We start from the raw sequence: 22,105 nt of genomic DNA, 5'->3' as shown, positions 1-22,105 counted from the left end.
CAGTGGAAAAGCGACATCCACCCCCTTTCCCTTTTCTGTCATTTTTCTCAAACCGAGAACACAATAAGAACACCAGTCAGTACTCAGAAGACCAAGGTCAAACATTTCCTGGCCACTTCTGCTGCTTTTTTTGTTCCGATTTTTTTTCTTTTTCCCTGATTTTCTGGAGTTTCACGGGGGCAAATTCCCGAGTTTTGGATAAAGTAGTCTCAACCCTCCTGGGAACGGTGGCACCTAAGGAAAGGGACAGACAGGCCACTTGGGGAAGATGGATGTATGATTCCCAGCAACCCAGTGACTGTCCTTCTCATTCAAACATCCCCCCACCCCCCAACCATAAGAGCAGAGAGAGGGACCACTGTGCTGTACAGGGTTTGCCGGGTCTGGGATTGGGCGGGGAGGCAGGCGCTCTTCCCTGGGATGGGAGATAGTTCCTTCTCAATGTTCCCAGGGAGCAGGGTTTGTCATATTTTACAGCAGCTGTTTCACATTCCCCTACCTAGTTATTAGACACAAAAGGGAGTAAATTAAAATAGCGAAGTAAAAGGAAATAAAAGGCGTCTTTTCTTTCTGTAAAGAGACAACACCTAATTAAAGAATATTTGAATCCCACAAAAATGCAGACTCTCACGGGTGACATAAAACTTCTCCTTTTAAACCAAGAACAAAACCCAGAAAATTAGGGACAGGCCCAAGAGGTAGTCCTTTAAAACAAAATGCTCCTGCCTCTGGAGACTTTTGACTTTTTTTCCCTTCCTTTTTTCCTCTTCCGCAGTCCTGGGGGAGTATTAAACTCAAACGACTCCTTTGAGTTCAAGTTATCTGGCCTGTAGCCAGCCAAGCATACAGCCAGCCTCCTCCCCTCCTGCCAACAGCAGCGCTTGCTACAGCCCACAGCCTTGTTTTCTTCTCTCCCAGCCTCCTCCCCTCCCCAGCAGGAGCTTTTCAGTCCCCACTCACCACTGCACCACAGTTTCTTTCTTTTGTCCTCTCTGGACTCTACTTTTTTCCCAACACTTTCCCTAGCTCAGGCTAGTTCTCACCCACGCTGTCTTCCACTTTCTTTACCCCACAGAGCTGAGACACTGGGGCCTTCTTTCTTTTTCTCCTGGGCTCTTAATCGTGTTCTTGACCAGAATATAGCAGAAGCTTTGGCCTTCTTCAGCTTGATTCCACCCTGGGTTCCAAATTCAGTCCTTCCCAGCCCTAGCTCTGCCCTTCCTCCCCTTAGTGTGGTCTCCTTATACACCAAAGGCTGCTTTGGGTGTTGGTGCTCAGCCATTGTTGACCTTGACCTTTATACAGGAACTCTCTCCTGGGACACCTGCGAGGAGTAAAACTTTTAAGCGTACAATTCACTGGTATCGAGTACATTCACATTCCTGTGCAGTCATCACATCATCCATCTCCACAACGTTTTCTTCTTCCCAAACAGAATCTTTGTACCCATGAAACGATAGTTCCTCATTTCTTCTCCCCTAGCCCCTGGCAATCTCCGTTCATCTTTCTGTCTCTCTGAATGTGACTACTCTAGGGATCTCATCTAAGTGGGATTATACAGTATTTGTTCCTTTGTGTCTGGCTTATTTCACTCAGCATAATGTCCTCAAGGTTCATCCATGCTGTCGTATGCATCAGAACTTCATTCCTTGTTATGGCTGAGTAATATTCCACTGTGTGGATAATGAATCAATACATGTAAGGGGCGTGAAAGCCCATGGAGGTGAGAGGGGCTGACTTCTCAGGCAGGACACGGGCCTCTTACCTCATTTCCACCTCGGGGACCACACAATGGTTAGGACAGTGCTTTTTCTGTGAAAGTTGCTCAGTTCATTCAGAATCCCTTTAATTGTTGTTTCTAGGAGAGTATCATTCTTCTGCTTAGTCTTATAACAGGGAGGAAAGAAAGGAAAGCTGGGATGAGGCTAAGAAAATATGGAATGTCATACCTTGAAATAGCCACAAATTAAATAAATTCTTAGTGACAGCTCACCCCAATTTTGCCTCTCTGGGATTTTTTTTTTCTTGGCTTTTGATGGCTTGAAAATCCTGCAGAATTTTTCCCAACATCACAATGCAGAGGATGGAGCCAGAGGTTTCCAGATTCCTGCTTATTAGACTAAACAGTAAAAGGAAATCATTTTTTCCATTCAATAAGTGAGGACAGGCTATTTTGTTGGCATTTCCTTTTGGGGATGGACCCTGCCTCTGGCTCTGCCTTTTTTACTTTTTTTTTGTTTTTGTTTTTGAGACAGCTCTGTTGCCCAGGCTGAAGTGCAGTGGCGTGCTCATGGCTCACTGTAGCCTTGACCTCCCGGGCTCAAGTGGTCCTCCTGCCTCAGCCTCCCAATTAGCTGGGACCACAGGTGCACACCACCATGTCTGGCTAATTTTTTAAATTGTTTTTGTAAAGACGATGTCTCACTATGTTGCCTAGGCAAAGGTCTGTTCTTCCCTGACCTGCTGCAGAAACAGATGTGTGGCTGGCTCTGCCCAGGGCCAGGACTCAGCCTTGCTGAGCCACACTGCTGCCTTCTCTTCTCTGAAACGTGGAGGTAAAAAATAAGTTTCAAACTTCTCTAATTCCTTTCATCTATATTAAAAGGAATATCATATTTCTGAGTAAAGCCTTGGGTGGGATTTTTAGAAAAATGATCATAGTAATAATAATAATATGTTACATCGATGTTAGACTGACCTAACACTTTAAGGGGGGGCTTTCCTCTGCCTTATAGGGTGTTTAGCAGCATCCCTGGCCCCTACTGACTACATGCTAGCAACAGCTTCCTCCCTTCCAAACTGTGACAGTCAAAAATGTCTCCAGGCTGGGCATGGTGGCTCATGCCTGTAATTCCTTGGGAAGCTGAGGTGGGAGGATGGCTTCAGCCTGGTAGTTTGAGACCAGCCTGGGCAACGTTGCAAGACCCCATCTCTACAAAAAAATAGTCTCAGCAACTTGGGAGGCTGAGGCAGGAGGATGGCTTGAGCTCAGGAGGTAGAGGCTGCAGTGAGCTGTGATCACACCACTACACTCTAGCCTGGATGGCAGAATGAGATTCTGTCTCAAAAAAAAAAAAGAAAAGAAAAAACATTTCTCCAGACATTGCCAGATGCCCTCTGTGAGGCAAAATCACCTCTGATTGAAAACCACTGAGTAAGGGGGCCAGAGGGATGGCCTGTGTGGCCAGACCACAGGGAACAAGAGTGTGGTTCCAGATGAGGCCGAGAGATGGAGGCTGGACTGTGACCATATTGTGAGTTGAGATGTTATTTTAGGGCCAGGGAAAGCCATTGGAGGGGTTTAAGCTGAGGCATGAAATAATGTTATTTAATATTTGGAGGAGGGGTCTGGCTGTTGTGTGGGATGAGAGTCGGGGCCGGATGTCCTGGGAGCAAGCCATTGCAGTGGTCCAGATGATGGGGAAATGGGGACGGAGAACAGCGCACAGGTCTGGGCCACATTTTAGATGAGCAGGTGGCAGCACTTGCTGAATACACAGGGAGAGGTGCGGTGGAGAAGGATGAAGGAAAGGACCCCGACCCGACTCCAGCGCCTGGTGGCGGGAGCCGTGCCATGAGTAGGGGCAGGAGCCAATTTGGGACAGAAAGTTATTTATTTATGTGGAGGTGCCAGTTAGATGGGAGGATATAAAATTCTGGAGACCAGGAAGAGGTGAGGGCTGGAGGTGGAGGTTTGGAAGCTTTAGGGCATATTGGTTTTTATTGATATTTAAAACCATGAGTATTTAAACTCACATTACCTAGGGATATTGTGTGAGTCCACAAGAGAAGAAGCCCAGCAGAGAGTCCTGGAGGCATTTTAGCAGGAAGTGGAAGGACCAGAGAAAGATCCAGAGGAGCTGTCTGTGAGGCAGGAGATAAACTAGGGAAGGATGAGGCCATGGAAGTCAAAAATGTATCTGGAAGGCTGACAGCTTTCTCGATGGGGGGACACAGAGTTTTCCAATGACACTGCTATGCATGGTTTGTGGACAGGTGACAGTGGAAGGCTGATTGGGTGGGTGGGTGAAGCCAGGGACAGTAAAACCTGGACACTGTCCCAGATGGCTGGGAAGGGCCAGAGCCCAAGTGGGAGCCTGTGGGGAAGCAGGTTGCAGGAGTTTTTTACAGGCAAGAGGTGCGGGGCGTGCTTGTACGCTGGCCCTGGTCCGAGTGGCCTCGAAGAGGCAGGGGGAGGCAGAGAGAGACGGAGAGGCTGACAGTGCTGGAACAAAAGAGAACCGTGTAGGAATCAAGTCCTTGAGAACGGTGGGATCAGAGCCCAAGTCAAGGGGCTAGGGTTAAAGATTTTTTTGTGTGTGTGGTAAAATATATATAACATGAAATTTGCATTTTGACTCTTTTTTTTTTTTTTTTTTTTTTTTGAGACAAAGTCTCTCTTGTCCCCAGGCTGGAGTGTGATGGCTCAATCTCGGCTCACTACAGCCTCCACCTCTGGGGTTCAAGCGATTCTCCTGCCTCAGCCTCCCGAGTAGCTGGGATTACAGGCGCCTGCCACCACACCCAGCTAATTTTTGTAATTTTAGTAGAGATGGGGTTTCACCATGTTGGCCAGGCTGGTCTCGAACTCCTGACCTCAGGTGATCCACCTGCCTCGGCCTCCCAAAGTGCTGGGATTACAGGCATAAGCCACCCCGCCTGGCTACATTTCGACTCTTTTTAAGTGTACACAATAGTGGCATTAATTGCATTCACAATATAGTACGACCATATTGTGCTAGTTGCAACATTTTTTCATCACCCCAAACCCAAATACTCTGTAACCAGTAAGCAGTTGTCCCCCTACCCCCTACCCCACCACCTTGAAGGCCGGGGTTTTTTGTTTTTTTGTTTTTTGTTTTTTTGAGACAGGGTCTTGCTCTGTTCCCCAAGCTGGAGCACAGTGGCACAATCATAGCTCACTACAGCTCAGACTCCTAGGCTCAAGTGATCTTTCCACCTTGGCCTCCCACAGTATTGGGATTATAGGTGTGAGCCACTGTGGCCGGCCTCGACGGGCTGGTTTTTTTAATAAGAGCAGGACATTTCATCCCAAATAGCAAGAGGGAGGGATAGACCAAGGCTGGAGGTAAGGGTGGGCTTGTAGCTTTGTGGATGGGAAGATAAGGGGGCTTCTGTGGGATTGCTCCAATGTTCTCACTGAAGGCTTGGGGGAAGAAAGAGATAAGGGTGTAGGAGGGAGACAGGAGAAAGGGTAAAATAGTCATCTGGAGAGTGGGAAAGTGAAAAAAACTGAGGAAATATGTTAGTATTGATGGCCAGGGTCGATGGTCCACTTCCTATTTATATACCAGAATTTAAAATGAGACCAGCCAACAATGTTGAATGTCTTTTTATTTTTTATTTTATTTTATTTTATCTTATTTGTTTATTTTGAGACGGAGTCTTGCCCTGTTGCCCAGGCTGGAGTGCAATGGCATGATCTCAGCTCACTGCAACCTCCAGCTCCAGGGTTCAAGCGATTCTCCTGCCCCAGCCTCCCAAGTAGCTGCGATTACAGGTGTGCGCCACCATGCCCAGCTAAGTTTTTGTATCTTTAGTAGAGATGGGGTTTCACCATGTTGGCCAGGCTGGTATCGAACTCCTGACTTTGTGATCTGCCTGCCTTGGCCTCCCAAAGTGCTGGGATTACAGGCGTGAGCCACTGTGCCCAGCGAGTGTCTTTTTAAAAACTGTTTACAAATTGTGGTGAAATATACATAACATAAAATTTACCTTGTTTTTTTTTTCTTGAGATAGAGTCTCGCTCTGTCACCCAGAGGTTGGAGTGCAGTGGCTTGATCTTGGCTCACTGCAACCTCCGCCTCCTGGTTTCAAGAGATTCTCCTGCTTCAGCCTCCTGAGTAGCTGAGATAACAGGGGTGTGCCACCACACTTGGCTAATTTTTGTATTTTTTTGTACAGACAGGGTTTCACTATGTTGGACAGGCTGGTCTCGAACTCCTGACCTCAGGTGATCCCCCTGCCTCGGCCTCCCAAAGTGCTGGGATTACAGGTGTGAGCCACTGTGACCAGCCCTGAACCATTTTCAAACATACAGTTCAGTGGCATCAAGTACATTCTCATTGTTGTGCCACCATCACCACCATCCAGCTCCAGAACTTGTCCATCTTCCCAAACCAAAACTCTGTCTTCCTTAGACAATAGCATCAATTCTCCCTCCCGCAGCCCCTTGCAGCCACAGGTTGTTTTTCCCACCAGTGTTCAGGTGCAGACACGGAGTAGGTGACGGCTGAGTTACACAGGGTTGTCAAGGGAGGGGGCAGCAAGGGCATTATGGGTGGTTGTGAGGTAGTGATTACAAGGGCGGATCATGGAACTCGGGCTCTGTAAGCAGGTGGAGGCAGGAAGAGGTGTGCAATGGTGTCTTTGGAGTCCAAAAAATGTTGATATTTTCATTCCTTTCCTTTCTCACGGTGCTGTAGATGGCAGGCATTAAAACTCATTTTGTATTTATTCATTAATATGGTTTCCAATTGCTCTGACATCTCTGAAGAATGTTCTACAGAAGGACCCAAAACGGCCACTTGAGTCACCGGCATGACTTCCTCCTACTACATGCCGTAGACCTTGGAAAACGTTATGGGTCCCTAGGATACCCACACACTCTGCACCTAATTAGGTAAGAAAAGAGGCATATGGTGTTTTATATGGGGAAAGAGGTACATTTTCTATGAATAGCATAACTATGCGAACAGACAGGCTGACAGATGATTTCACTTTATCTCATCACACAATATGGGCATCCTCACTGTGTGAAAACCCCCAAAGCTTCAGAAACTTGCTAACGTCCTCCTTGCTTTCTGCATCTTAGTTCTTGCCTTTCTCTGCAGAACTGAAGTGGATATGGGAAGCCCTCTCTCAACCGCTGTGAGCTCTCCACCCTGAAATGTCCTCTGGTGATTTTCATAGTCCCAAGCTGCTTTCTGCCTTATTGATGGAGTCATCTCTTCTTTATAGTACACTGCTTATTCTTTCTGGGGATTGTGTTTTCTGGTTTTGTCTACACATATATGTATATTCTTGGCCTATAAGTTCTGTTTCTGAAAGATGCACTCGCACTGTGTTACAGCCACACCTTTGAGAGAATGCTGGTGGGGCTGGGTTTTGCAGCACAGATACCCTTGATGAGGATGGAACAAGTTGCAGGGAATTTATTTTTTTTTAATAATGGAAGAAGCTGGCCTGGCGCGGTGGCTCACGCCTGTAATTCCAGCACTTTGGGAAGCCGAGGAGGGCAGATCACCTGAGGTCAGGACTTAGAGTCAAGCCTGGACAACATGGCAAAACCCCGTCTCTACTAAAAATACAAAAATTAGCTGGGCATGGTGGTGGGCACCTGTAATCCCAGCTACTTGGGAGGCTGAGGCTGGAGAATCACTTGAACCTGGGAGGCAGGGTTGCAGTGAGCGGAAATCACACCATTGTACTCCAGCCTGGACAACAAGAGCGAAACTCCATCTCAAAAAAAAAAAAAAAAAAAAAAGGAAGAAGCCGAGGTGGATCACATCTTGGATTTACCAATTGATAGATAAGCCTAATATCACAAAGAGTTACTTCAGAAGACACAGGAGGTCATCAAGATGGAGACTTTTTTGTTTGTTTGTTTTTTGAGACAGAGTCCTGCTCTGTGGCCCAGGCTGGAGTGCAGTGGCACAATCTCGGCTCACTGCAACCTCCGCCTCCTGGGTTCACGCCATTCTCCTGCCTCAGCCTCCTGAGTAGCTGGGACTACAGGCGCCCACCACTGCGCCCGGCTAATTTTTTGTATTTTTAGTAGAGACGGGGTTTCACCATGTTAGCCAGGATGGTCTCGATCTCCTGACCTTGTGATCCGCCCGCCTCGGCCTTCCAAAGTGCTGGAATTACAGGCGTGAGCCATCGCGCCCAGCAAGATGGAGATTTTTTTAATGTTTTTTTTTTTTTTCTTTTCTTTTTTCTCCTGGACTCAAGTGATCCCCCCGCCTCAGCCCCCAAAATTTCTGGGATTATAGGCATGAGCCACCGTGCCTGGCCTCTTAAATATTAATAGTTAGAGTGACCCCTCAGTGCTACCTTGAATTGTATATCAGCAATGCAGAACCTTCTGCTGTGATGATGATGTTCTATAAAGCACTGTCTAATACGGCAACCACAAGAGTCCTCGCCCACTGAACTCTTGAAATGTAGCTAGTGCCACTGAGGCACTGGATTTTAAATTTTATTTAACTTGAATTTAAACGGTCACATGTGGCTAGTGGCTACCATACTGGACAGCTCAGCTTGCAGTAGGAAGTACCAACTCACTAATGAGCTACAGGCTTTCCAATTAATATTCTCTAATTTAAACATTGTTAGCATTGTTTAACAAGTTTAATTTGCTGGGCACGGTGGCTCACGCCTGTAATCCCAGCACTTTGGGAGGCCGAGACCGGCAGATCACGAGGTCAGGAGATTCAGACCATTCTGATTAACACGGTGAAACCCGTCTCTACTAAAAATACAAAAAATTAGCCAGGTGTGGTGGCGGGCGCCTGTAGTCCCAGCTACTCGGGAGGCTGAGGCAGGAGAATGGCGTGAACCTGGGAGGCAGAGCTTGCAGTGAGCTGAGATCGTGCCACTGTACTCCATCCAGCCTGGGCGACAGAGCGAGACTCTGTCTCAAAAAAAAGAAAAAAAAAGTTTAATTCAATTAAACTTACTCAATATTTAAATTATTATATTGCCTTTGGCTGTACGTAATAGGCAGCTGAATAACCAGGGCTGTACGGGTGAAGGGTTTGTATTCCTCCCCCGGCGAGAAGCTCAGTGGCAGTTAGTGGAGGGCTGAGCTGGTGGCCTGGCGAGGCCTTGGGAAGCTCTTCTGGTTTCCAGCTCTGATATTCATGGGAGTGGCTTGCAGCCTGATAGTTGTGAGATGGCTGCTGTACTTTCCAGCATCAACTTCTGGCAGGAAGGCAGGAAGAAAGGAGATGGAAAAAGAGCAAAGGGAAAACAAAAGGCTTCCCAAAGGCAAATGGTACAATTTCATGGCAGAGAATTTGGCAACATATAGTCCAGTCATATTTTATCATCACCCTTCAACCTGGCAATCCCACTTCTAGAAATCTATCTGCAGTGGTATCAGATAGGCATAAATACAAAATGACTCATGCACAAAATTCTTCACTGTGGCATTATTTATGATCATAAGACACTGGGAGTAACCCAAGTATTCATCAACAAGGGACTGTTTGGATCATCTATAATATAGCTGCACAATCAGATACTGTGTAGTGAGGCCAGGTGCATGGTTCACGCCTGTAATCCCAGTGCCTGGGGAGGCTGAGGCTGGAGGATTGCTTGAGCCCAGGAGTTCTTCGAGACCAGCCAGAGGAACACAGTGGGACTAGGAACGGGCGAAGAGTGAGACCCTGTCTCTAAAAACTAAAAAACCCCAAATACCGTGCAGTAAAAAAGAAATGAGGAGCACTGTGCATACAGGTATGGAGTGATCTCCAAGAGTCAAGAATATTAAGTAATAAAGAACAATAACAACATGTATAGATCTAGAGTATATAGCTGTATTGATAGGCAGCCTCATAGGTAAGAAAAGAAGGAAGGAAATAGACACACACACATTCGGTTGTATTTGCAAGGGAAACAAGCAGACAAAAAAGCAAACATTTGCCTTTAAGTGAAGCTGGAAGAGGAGGGAGACAGGTAGAAGGGATGGGGGATAGGAAACGAGACAACTGTGCACGTACCTCCTTTCATACTTGGGACTTTGAAATGTATGCTTTCCTATTCCAAAACTGAAATAAAAGTCAGGATGCAGTGGCTCACACCTGTAATCCCAGCACTTTGGGAGGTGGGGCGGATTACTTAAGGCCAGGAGTTTGAGACCAGCCTGGCCAACATGGTGAAACCCCATCTGTACTAAAAATACAAAAAAAAAAAAAAAAAAAAAAAATCAGCTGGGTGTAGTGACACATGCCTGTAGTCCCAGCTACTCAGGAGGCTGAGGTGGGAGAATGACTTGAACCTGGGAGGAAGAGGCTGCAGTGAGCCGAGATCACACCACTGCACACCAGCCTGGACGACAGAGTGATATTCAGTCCTAGAACAAAACAAAAAAAACCCCTGAAATAAATATTGTTTTAAGAAAAGCAGCCTCACCTAGACATTTTCTCTCTCGGTTCCTTGGCTGGAATTGGGAGGCACGGTCAGGCCGAGTTGCAAGGACAGTGGGAGGTGAGTGTTCTCCTGGGCAGACTTGGTGAGGATGGGGCAGCTGGGGAGGAAGGATTAGACACTGGGCTGGCTTCACGCGGGGTCTGCTGTGGCATCACGTGTCCTGAGGAGAAGGTGGCCAGGCCTGGGAGTGTTCCAGGGCTGCTTTAGGACTCAGGAGAGCTGGTGCTGATTCACTGTGAGCTGGAGCTGTGCTCTGAGCACCACATGTCCTGCCTTGAAGCAACCAGCCGTTTTCATCGTCCTCTTTGTGTACAGTGGGAAACTGAATGGTCGGTCGGGAGATTTGGTAATTTGCCCTAGGCAGTGCGCGGCAGAGGGCAGATGGAAACCCTCAGTTGTCTGCTGCTATGGCCCAGAGTTGAGCAGCCACAGGGCAACTGCCCTCTGTCTGCCGCTAGCCTAGCGAGTAATTCACCCCTACCTCACACGTTCTGTTGTAAAAAGTGATGGGAAAACGATCGCATTTCAAGGTATTTAGCAATTCCACTTCTGGGTACATACTCACAAGACATGAAGGCTAGGACTCCAAGCTGGGGGCGGTGGCTTATGCCTGTAATCCCAGCACTTTGGGAGGCCGAGGTGGGAGGATTGCTTGAGTCTAGGAGTTCAAGACCAGCCTGGCAACATGGCGAGACCCCGTCTCTACTTAAAAAAAATCAGCTGGGGGCCGGGCGCGGTGGCTCACGCCTGGAATCCCAGCACTTTGGGAGGCCGAGGTGGGCAGATCACAAGGTCAGGAGATCAAGACCATCCTGGCTAACACGGTGAAACCCCGTCTCTACTAAAAATACAAAAAAATTAGCCGGGCATGGTGGCGGGTGCCTGCAGTCCCAGCTACTAGGGAGGCTGAAGCAGGAGAATGACGTGACCCGGGAGGCGGAGCTTGCAGTGAGCCGAGGTTGCGCCACTGCACTCCAGCCTGGGTGACAGGGTGAGACTCCATCTCAAAAAAAAAAAAAAAATGGTGGGCATGGTGGTGTGCATCTGTAGTCCCAGCTACACGTGAGGCTGAGGTGGGAGGATTGCTTGAGCCTGGGAGGTCAAGGCTGCAGTGAACTGTCATGGCACGACTGGACTTCAGCCTGGGTGACAGAATGAGACCCTGTCTCAAAAAAAGAAAGCTGAGCCTCCAACAGATAGTTGCATACTCATGTTCGTTGCGGCACTATTCACAACAGCCAAGGACGGAAGCAACCCACGTGTCCATCAGTGGATGAACGGAGAAGCAAAATGAGATCTATCCACATGCAACGGAGTATTATTATTCAGCCTTAGAAAGGATTCTGGTTCTTACACATGCTACAACACGGGTTAATCCTGAGGACATCATGCTAAGTGAAATAAGCCAGTCACAATAAAACAGATAAATCCTGTATGATTCCACTTATATGAGGTACCTAGAGTAGGTAACTTCATGGAAACAGAAAGTAGAATGGAGTTGCCAGGGTCTGAGGAATGGGGGGAGTTTTAATGGACTCAGAGTTTCAGTTTGGGGTGACAAAAAAGTTCTAGGGATGAATGGTGGTGATGGCCCTACAATATTGTGAATGTGCTTGATGCCACGGAAATGTACACCTGAAATGGTCAACATGGTAAGTTTATGTGGTGTGTCTTTTACCACAGTTTAAAAAATGTAGTTGTCATGAGCAGAATAACGTCTATACCAGGGTAAGAAATAATTTGCTCCCTTTCCCCCAGGGATATTTGGCACTGTCTAGAGACCTTTCTCTCGCTTAAAATTAATCATTTAAAAAATAGTCTTTATTTATGGAAAGCAGTTTTAGGTTCACAGCAAAGTGGAGCAGAAGGTACAGAGAGTTCCCATATACTTCCCTGCTTGGCCCCAAGCCCCTCCTACTATCAACATCCCCCACCAGAGTGGGGCATTTGTTACAACTGGTGAAGCTGCGCCGACATGTCGCTGTCACCCACAGAGCATGGTTTACATTCAGGCTGACTCTCGGTGTTGTACTTTCTCTGGGTTTTGGCAGTTATATGCATGTCCCATATGTCCACCAGTATAGCGTGATTCAGAATAGTTTCAAAGCTCTAGAAATCCTCTGTGCTCTGCCTATTCATCCCTCCTCCCCCCAACCCTTGGCAACCACTGATCTTTGTTTTTTTTTTGAGATAAGGTCTCACTCTGTCACCCAGGCTGGAGTGCAGTGGCACAACCATGGCTCACTGCAGCCTGGAACTCCTGGGCTTAAGTGATCCTCCCACTTCAGCCTCCTGAGTAGCTAAGTAGGTACAGGCACATGTCAACACGTCTAGCTAATTCTTAAAAATTATTTTTTGTATAGACAGGGTCTTGCCATGTTGCCCAGGCTGGTCTTGAATTCATGGATTCAGGCAGTGCTCCCACCTTGGCCTCCCAAAGTGCTGGGATTACAGGTGTAAGCCACTGAGCCTGGACAACCGCTGATCTTTTTACTGTCTTCTGGAGACATTTTTGATTGTCACACCTGGGTGGAGATGCTACTGGCATCTCTAGTGGGTGGAGGTACCTCCAGCAGGTAGAGGCCGGAGATGCTGTTGAGCATCCTACAGAGCACCTCCGACCCCAAACATCAACATTGCTGAGGTTGGCCGGGCGCGTGGCTCACGCCTGTAATCCCAGCACTTTGGGAGGCCAAGGCAGGCAGATCACCTGAGGTCGGGAGTTTGAGACCAGTCTGACCAACATGGAGAAACTCTACTAAAAATACAAAAATAGCCGGGCGTGGTGGCACATGCCTTTAATCCCAGCTACTCAGGAGGCTGAGGCAGAAGAATCGCTTGAATCCGGGAGGCAGAGGTTATGGTGAGCCGAGATTGAGCCATTGCACTCTAGCCTGGGCGACAAGAGCGAAACTCCATCTCAAAACAAACAAACAAACAAACAACAGTGCTGAGGTTGAGAAGTCCTGATGCAGAGGCTAAGCAGGGATTTCTTTCATCAATGACTTTGTAGGATCCATAGTAGATTCTCAATGAATATTAGCTAAGTGAATGAATGAATGAATGAAGTTTACAAGAGAAGCATTTGAATAACCCAGAAATCCTGCTCCTGAGTTGTAGCTTGTTTATATAACCCAAAGAAGAGCAAAGGGAAACAGTTTCTATTAGATTGGTGTCCTGTCGCTACCCAATGTGGTGAGATAGGCAGGTAAGGAGAGGGTATTTTGGCAAAGGGAAATACTGTAATTTTCTGTAATTACCATGCATGGAAATGACATGTGCTGTGTGTGATAGTTTGTGCAGATACATGGAGTGGCCCATTGGTATTAGGTATGAATTATGTGACTATTGTCAGACATCTGGGTCTGTATTGTTTTCTCCATAAGACAGAGGAATCCATTCTAAGTACTTAGCACAAAAGCAACGCATCTCGGCACTTTTCTTTGTCTTATGAAGCATCCAAGAGATTCAGAAATGAAGAACGTCAAGGGGCGGTGGGCTCCTAAACATCACTTGAAAGTGCATTTTTTTTGGCCGGGCACGGTGGCTCACGCCTGTAATCCCAGCACTTTGGGAGGCCAAGGCAGGTGTATCATGAGGTCAGGAGATCAAGACCATCCTGGCTAACACGGTGAAACCCTGTCTCTACTAAAAAAAATAAAAATAAAAATAATAAATAAAGCCGGCCGTTGTGGCACATGCCTGTAGTCCCAGCTACTCAGGAGGCTGAGGCAGGAGACTGGCACGATCCCGGGAGGCAGAGCTTGCAGTGAGCCGAGATCGCGCCACTGCACTCCAGCCTGGGAGACAGCAAGACTCCATCTCAAAAAAAAAAAGTGCATTTTTTTTTTGGTCCTCAGAGAGTTTTTAATACAGTGTATTGAAGAACTGTCAGGGAGATAACAGAAGGGAAGACTTCTGATATTTAGTTTGAAACAAAGCATAGAGACATGAGATTCAAACTGAATGATGGGAGGAATTTCAAAAGAGAAACTGGGCTACAGTTCCTGGTTTTTACTCTCACATATCAAAGCCCAGTGTAGATAATTGTACAGTCTGTTGTCTTGGTTATGTCAGGGAACATACGTTAACGCCCCAATCTTTCAGAGGCCTTATCACATTTTGGTGTGCTTAGTGCCATTCTCAGGGCACTAAGATGTACTCAGATGTGAGCAATGATATTTTCTGGATCCTGAAGTTGGTCTGGGTGCTGGTATTCTGAACTTTCTTTTTTTTAAAATAGTAGAGATGGGGACCTCACTATGTTGCCCAAGCTGGTCTCAAACTTCTGGCCTCAAGTGATCCTCCTGCCTCAGCCTCCCAAAGTGCTGGGATTATAGGTGTGGGCCACCATGCCCAGCTCCAAACTGTCTTTGACGATATTGAGTCCTACTCAGACCTGTCTTTGGCATATGTGTTTCTAGCAAGCACAAGAAGCCCAAGTTCACGCTGAGAGGAATAAGATTCCATCCCACCACAAGGAGCTCACAGTTAGCTCAGCAAAGGAGGCTTGTAGATGAACTGTGTGAGCCGCACAAAACTGTGCTCAGTTTCTAATATTTACAAAGTGCTCCAGAACAGTGAGGACAGAGCAGCCCTGCTTGTGAGAAAACTTCTGAGACCTGGTGACTTTTAGGAGGAGCCTTAAAGGATGAATAAAAGTGGTACTAGGCAGGAGTCAGAGGAATGTTCCAGGCAGAAGGAGCACTTGTGAAGATCAAGGGCTTGTCAATGAATGGGTCCTTATGTTTGAGCGCAGGGTGACAGGTTCACTGGGCTGAGGATTGGGGAGCTAATAGCAGGTAATGAGGCAAGATAAGTAAATTGGAGCTTACCTGTGAGGGGCACTTGGTGAAAACACAAAGCTAATGGTCAAGGTCCAGGGGGTGCCACAGCATAGTCAAATATATGAATGGTGCCTTGGAGTTGCAGCATGCATAGCTGTGTGGCCGTACCCATTGGCTCAGCTAATGATTGTTGAGTGATTGCTACTGGAAAGTATACTGAGAGCCCTGTGTTTTTTATCTTTTCTTTTTCCTTTTTTAGCTGTAGGGTCTCACTCTGTAACCGAGGCTGGAGTGCAGTGGTGTGATCATAACTCACTGCAGCCTTGAACTCCTGGGCTCAAGTGATCCTCCCGCCTCACTCCTGAGTAGGTGTGACTACAGGTTCACGCCACCGTGTATGGGTAATTTTTAAATTTTATCTTAAAAATTTATTTATGTATTTTTAGAAACGAGGCGTCACCCTTTCGTCCAGGCTGGAGTGCAGTGGCACAATCATAGCTCACTACAGCCTCTAATTCCTGGCCTCAAGCAACCCTCCTGCTTTAGCCTCCCAAAGTGCTGGGATGACAGGTGTGAGCCATTGTCCCCAGTCTTATTTTTTTTCTTATTTAATTCTCACAACTACCCCATGAGGTAAGTTCTATTTTCCTTCCCATTTTATAGATGAGGAAACTGAGGTGCACAAAGTGAGCTTGTGTGGCTCTGAAGTGCTGGCATTGGCGTTTTCATCTAGGCAGTTGCCTTTGGAGCCCAAGGCAGACTGCTCCCCAACGTTTGTCATCTGAGACACCCACAGAAGTGATGCTTTCTGGCACCACAGGGAAATGACAAAGCTGCTCACACTCTGAGGGGCATGGATGGGCCCAGGGACTCCAGTGTCCCAGGCTGCACCCTGGCCACCCCAATGGTTGGGGGATGCTCAGGGTTTTGGCAACCCATGGCCCATTTCCACAGCATTCCAGGGCGGCAGGTGGATCTCAGCTCTGGGAATATGTTTGAGGTCGCTTTTCCAACCTGGTTGTATTGCAGTCAAATACTTGAAAGGGGGTAGAAAAATTCTGCCTACTTTAGCGTTCTGGAACATTGGCTGGTTTTGTAGGTCGAGGGACAAAATGATTTTGCACAAAGCATGGACTCTGGAGACAGACAAATCAGGTCTTCATCACAGGACCTTGGACAAAATATTTGCTCTCTGTGAGACTCAGTTTCTTCATCATTTAATAACCGGGCACAGTGGCTCACACTTTTAATCCCAGCACTTTGGGAGGCTGAGGCAGGCGGATCACTTGAGATCAGGAGTTTGAGACCAGCCTGGCCAACATGGAGAAACCCCATCTCTACTAAAATACAAAAATTAGCCGGGTGTGGTGGTGCGCACCTGTAATCCCAGCAGCTCGGGAGGCTGAGGCAGGAGAATCACTTGAACCCAGAAGGCGGAGGTTTCAGTGAGCTGAGATTGCACCACTGCACTCCGGCCTGGGCAACAGAGTGAAACTCAAAAAATAAAAATAAAAAAAAGGCTATAATAAATAGCCACCTCCTGTATGAAATGTAGACATTCATGGAAAACAGCTGGTGCCACCTGTAAGCCTTCAGTAAATGCCATCCTCTTGCTCTCCTTCCTTTCCTCCTTCTATCTCTGAACATTTCTGATCAGCGATTCTGTGCTAGAGGGCAGTGGTTTTGGGAGAACCAGGCAACAGCCATCTATTGGCAAAACCACTTTATTTATGAGGACATTGCTGGTGATAACACCCTTTCTTTAGAATTCCCTTTTTATTAAAGTACCCCTGAGTTTGCTGTGAAAACTGTCCATGGAAGCAAACAAGCAAAATAGTCCCTGATACTGTTTGGCTCTGTGTCCCCACCCAAATCTCATCTCGAATTGTAATTCCCACATGTCGAGAGAGGGACCTGTAATCCCCAGGTTTCAAGGGAGAAAGGTGATGTATCATGGGGGTGGTTTCCTCCATGCTGTTCTCGTGATAGTGAGTGAGTTCTCACGAGATCTGATGGTTTTAAAAGTGGTAATTTTTTTTTACTGCATTCTCACTTCTCTCTCTCCCGCTGCCTTGTGAAGAAGGTGCCTGCTTCCCCTTGACCTTCTGCCATGATTGTAAGTTTCCTGAGGCCTCCCAGTCATGTGGAACTGAGTCAATGAAACCTCTTTCCTTTATAAATTACCCAGTCTCAAGTATTTCTTTATAACAGTATAAAAATAAACTAATACAGCCCCCAACAATTTCTACATCTTTCCACGCTTGTTCTCATATGGTCATCTTTTTTTTTTTTTTTTTTAGACAGGATCTCACTCTGTCGCCCAGGCTGTAGTGCAGTGGTGTGATCGCGGCTTACTGCAGCCTCTGCCTCCCAGGCTCAAGTGATCCTCCTACCTCAGCCTCTGAGTAGCTGGAACTACAGGCATGCACCACCACGCCTGGTTAATTTTTGCGTATTTTTTTGTAGATATGGGGTTTCGCCATGTTGCCCAAGCTGGTCTCCAACTCCTGAGCTCAGGTGATCTGCCTGCCTTGACATTCCAAATTGCTGGGATTATAGGTGTGAGCCACTGTGCCTGGCCCATCTTATTATTTTTTAAAATATTAACTTTTTTTTTCTTTTTTGGTGACAGAGTCTCACTCCGTTGCCCAGGCTGGAGTGTAGTGGCATGATCTCAGCTCACTGCAGCTTTTACCTCCTGGGCTTAAGCGATCTTCCCACCTTAGCCTCCCAAGTACCTGGGACTACAGGTGCACACCACCATGTCCAGCTAATTTTTCTATTTTTTGTAGAGGCGGGGTTTTGCCATGTTGCCCAGTGAGCCAGGATCACGCCATTGCACTCTAGCCTGGGTGACAGAGTGAGGCTGTTGTCTCAAAATAAATAAATAAAAATATTTATTTGTCAAATAAAGTTTGCATATATTCAAGGTTTACATTGTAACAATTTGATATATGTATACATTGTGTAATGATGACCACAACCAAATGAATGAACACTTGCATCGCCACTCATGCTGTACATTAGAGCCTCAGAACTTACTCAGCAACTTCTGTAACTGAAAGTTTGTACCCTTTGACCAACATTTCCCCATCGCCTATCCCCTCGCAACCACTGTTCTGCTCTTTGCTTCCATGAGTTCAACTTCTTTAGCTCCCATATGTGAGTAAGATCATACAGTCGTTGTCTGTGTCTGGTTTGTTTCACTTCACATAATGTTCTCCAAGTTGTTGCAAATGGCACGATCTTTTATGGCTGAACTCTGTGTCTTTTAAAAAAATTAGTATTCAGGCTGGGCCTGGTGGCTTACGCCTGCAATCCCAGCACTTTGGGAGGCTGAGGTGGGTGGATCACTTGAGAGGTCAGGAGTTCGAGACCAGCCTGGCCAACATGGCAAAACCCTGTCCCTACAAAAAAATACAAAAATTAGCCAGGCTTGGTGGTGGGTGACTGTAATCCCAGCTACTCAGGAGGCTGGGGCAGGAGAATCGCTTGAACCCGGGAGGCAGAGGCTGCAGTGAGCAGAGATCACACCACTGCACTCCAGTCTGGGCGACAGAGAGAGACTCTGTCTCAAAAAAAAATAGTATTCAGGGGAGATGAAGATTGATAATACTACTCAAAGACATATATCTCACAGAACATCCAAATCTTTTATTTTTATTATTATTATTTTTAAATTTAAGAGACAGGGTCAGGCCAGGCGCGGTGGCTCACACCTGTAATCCCAGCACTTTGGGAGGCCGAGGCAGGTGGATCACCTGTGGTCGGGAGTTTGAGAGCAGCCTGATGCACATGGAGAAACCCCGTCTCTACTAAAAAATACAAAATTAGCCGGGCGTGGTGGTGCATGCCTGTAATCCCAGCTACTCAGGAGGCTGAGGCAGGAGAATCGCTTGAACCTGGGAGGCGGAGGTTGCGGTGAGCCGAGATCACGCCATTGCACTCCAGCCTGGACAACAAGAGTGAAACGCCGTCTCAAAAGAAAAAAAAAAAAAGAGACAAGGTCTCACTGTGTTGTCCAGGCTGGAGTGCAGTGTGTATTCACAAGCACAATCCCACTACTGATCAGAGTGGGATTTTGGACTTGCTCCGATTTCCACCTGGCCGGTTCATCACCCCTCCTTAGGCAACCTGGTGGTCCTCGTCTCCCAGGAGGTCACCCTATTGATGCTAACTTAGTATGGACACCGCAAATGTTTTTTTATTCCTGAATACTTGATTTATCTCATGTCTATCCAGTGGTCTGAAAGTGCCCTGGGTTTGACAAGTTCCCTGAAAGGGGTGTTACTGCCTTTCATACACAGGTCAGGCAAAGTATGAGTGATGCCTTGCTGGGGATGGGAGAGTAGGAGTTAGTAGAAAAACACAAGCACCTGGACCGTGTCTGCCACAGAGAAAAACAATGCCCCTCCCCCAGTACACGTGGAGAGCAAGCCGCCCAAACACACCTGTGCGATTCTCGGGGCATGAGAGGCATGCGGGATCTCCTGCTGGATTGAATTCCTCATCCTAAGAAGCGGCTCATCCAAGCTAATCAACAAAAGATGGAGGATTCTGGCTGAGCAGGAAGGAAATACTGAATGACAGCCTAGGGGCGTTTTCCAGATTCTGCAGAATCAGGCTGGTATTGCTCATTATTGTCTGTATGATTCTGGCCAATTCCTAGACTAGGGACGATGAAAGGCCTCTTTTCCCAAATAAATTGCGCCAGGAAATAGAAATCAGCCCACAACAAACGGTGCTGGGGAAGAGGCCTCCTAGATCTAGTTGAAAGAGGCATTGTCTCTGCCTTATTTGGGGGTTATCAGGTGGCAAGTTGCCATTTTTCTTTTCTCATGGTGTGTGTGTGTGTCTGTGTGTGTATGTGTGTGTGTCTTTGTGTCTATGTGTATGTCTTTGTGTCTGTTTTACGTGTACGTGTCTGTGTATGTCTGCGTGTGTCTGTGTGTGTGTCTTTGTGTAGGTGTGTGTATCTGTGTGTTTATACGTGTGTCTTTGTGTGTGTATGTGTGTGTCTCTGTGTTTTATGTGTATGAGTCTGTGTGTGTCTCTGTGTGTGTGTGTCTGTGTGTGTGTGGATGCGTGTGCTGATTTTTCTTCCCCAAGATGTCTTGTTTTCTCCCATGGATGGGTAGTTCTGACGGCCTTGCTGGCGGTGGCAACATCCTGGCTGCCCAGGGTCCCTTCTCTGGTGACATGTTTTTGCCCAGGTGTGTCGCTGGGCCTCTGCCCAAAGGATAAGAGTCTGCTTGTCTTGGTCATCCCTGTCACTGTTTCCTGGGCTGGGAGCCATGTTCGTCTTTCTGCTGGCAGGCTCTTATTCATGTGGACTGGTGAGATTTTTCTGGACCCCACACCCAGACAGCAGACCTTGGCTTTATTCCCGAGAAGGCCTCCTCCTCCTTCCCCGGGCCACCGCCTTCCTAGCAAGCTTCCAGTTTAGCTCCCATTCCTGCCGCAGCTCCTGCACGCACCCCTATCTCAGCGGGCCCTTTCCCTCCAGTGCACCTCTAAGCCTCAGAACTTTTGTTTTCTCATTTTGGTTCCTCTGTTTGTGGCATAAAGTTGGGACCTGGGCAGATGCATGAAAGTTTTCCAGTGACCACAAAGTGATGCCTGCCTTCTCTGCTTGGTACTTCCTGTGCCCGCCCAAGAGACAATCAATAATAAATCAGTGAGATGTGTTTCAATAATTCTCTTGCTTGAAGTTCTGGAAGGCAGCTCTCGGGAAGGTAGGAGGAAACAGCAGCCCTTAGAATTTCTTCTGGCCTGTTGCCTTCAAACAGCTTGATGTTGACTGGTGTCTATAAATAGTCAATGGGGTTGGGGGGATTGGAAGAGGAAGCTGAAGGGCAAGCTGGAGACTCTGGGTTTAGTGTGCTCCTAGTTACCCCGGTGCAGTGCAGGATTTGAAATCTCCCTGGGTATAGGGCTGCCAGAGCAGGTGAGGAGTGGCAGCGGTGGAGACTGAGCTGGTGCAGACCAGGGCCCTGGAAAGAAGGCGAGCTCTGAGGTTTGCTGGCACACTCTGGCACGGAGAATGCCGTGCTGCAAGTCTGCATTCTTTTTGTCATTAAGAAAAAAATGCGGGCTGGGGGTGGTGGCCCAGGCCTGTAATCCCAGCACTTTAGGAGCGGAGGCAGGCAGATCATTTGAGCCCAGGAGTTCGAGACCAGCCTGGGCAACATAGCGAGACCTCGTCTCTACAAAAAATACAAAAGTTGGCTGGGCACGGTGGCTCGCGCCTATAATCCCAGCACTTTGGGAGGCCAAGGTGAGCAGATTACCTGAGGTCAGGGGTTCGAGACAAGCCTGACCAACATGGTGAAACCTCGTCTCTACTAAAAATACAAAAATTAGCTGGGCGTGGTGGCACACAGCTGTAATCCCAGCTACTCGGGAGGCTGAGGCAGGAGAATTGTTTGAGCCCAGGAGACGGAGGTTGCAGTGAGCCGAGATCATGCCACTGCACTCCAGCCTGGCCGACAGAATAAGACTCTATCTCAAAAAATAAAAATAAAATAAAAAGTTAGTTGTGGTCTCCTTCTGGCCAGACCCAGTGGGTCTCGTTATCACGTTGCTTATAAAGTACCCCATCCATGACTCACTGGCTGATGTACTGGTTTACATGGCTGGAGTGAACAAGCCATTTCTCCCTGTCCTGTGAAAGGAGGAGGCTAGGTGGGGGTTTGATAGGCAGACTTTAGGTGTCCAAATGGAACTGAAGCTCGTCAGTGGGTGCAGTTCACAAGTGGAGCTCACTGTTGTGGGGGATGAGTGCACCTCGTATTTGATGTAGCATATGATACCTGTTATTTGTTCCAAGTGAATATTTCACAACATCCAGTCCAGTTGGTTCTTGGGATGAAATATCCCAAACATGGTGGCTGAAGATGCACGCATAGTGCATGGTGATGCTGTATAGTTCAGGCAAATGACATGGGGACATGGGCTTACTAGTGTTCCACATTAAGGCCAGGCGTGGTGGCTCACACCTGTAATCCCAGCACTTTGGGAGGACGAGGCAGGTGGATCACCTGAGGTCAGGAGTTCGAGACCAGCCTGGGCAACATGGTGAAATCCCATCTCTACTGAAAATACAAAAATCCACTGACTGTAGTGGCGGGTGCCTGTAGTCC

The 22,105-nt window shown here is 47.4% G+C and overlaps 1 protein-coding gene across 8 annotated transcripts in view; it reads left to right on the top strand.

The window, feature by feature from the left end:
• Window positions 1-22,105, top strand: part of LOC112128603 (uncharacterized) — a 127,065-nt gene that overhangs the window by 8,068 nt on the left and 96,892 nt on the right. The gene's annotated exons all lie outside the window — the stretch shown is intronic.

This window comes from Pongo abelii, chromosome 14 (genome assembly GCF_028885655.2).
Source record: "Pongo abelii isolate AG06213 chromosome 14, NHGRI_mPonAbe1-v2.0_pri, whole genome shotgun sequence".
In the NCBI taxonomy this organism is placed as follows: Eukaryota; Metazoa; Chordata; class Mammalia; order Primates; family Hominidae; genus Pongo; species Pongo abelii.
The sequence above is the reverse complement of the archived record's forward strand: the minus strand, read 5'-3'. Positions and strand labels throughout refer to the sequence as shown.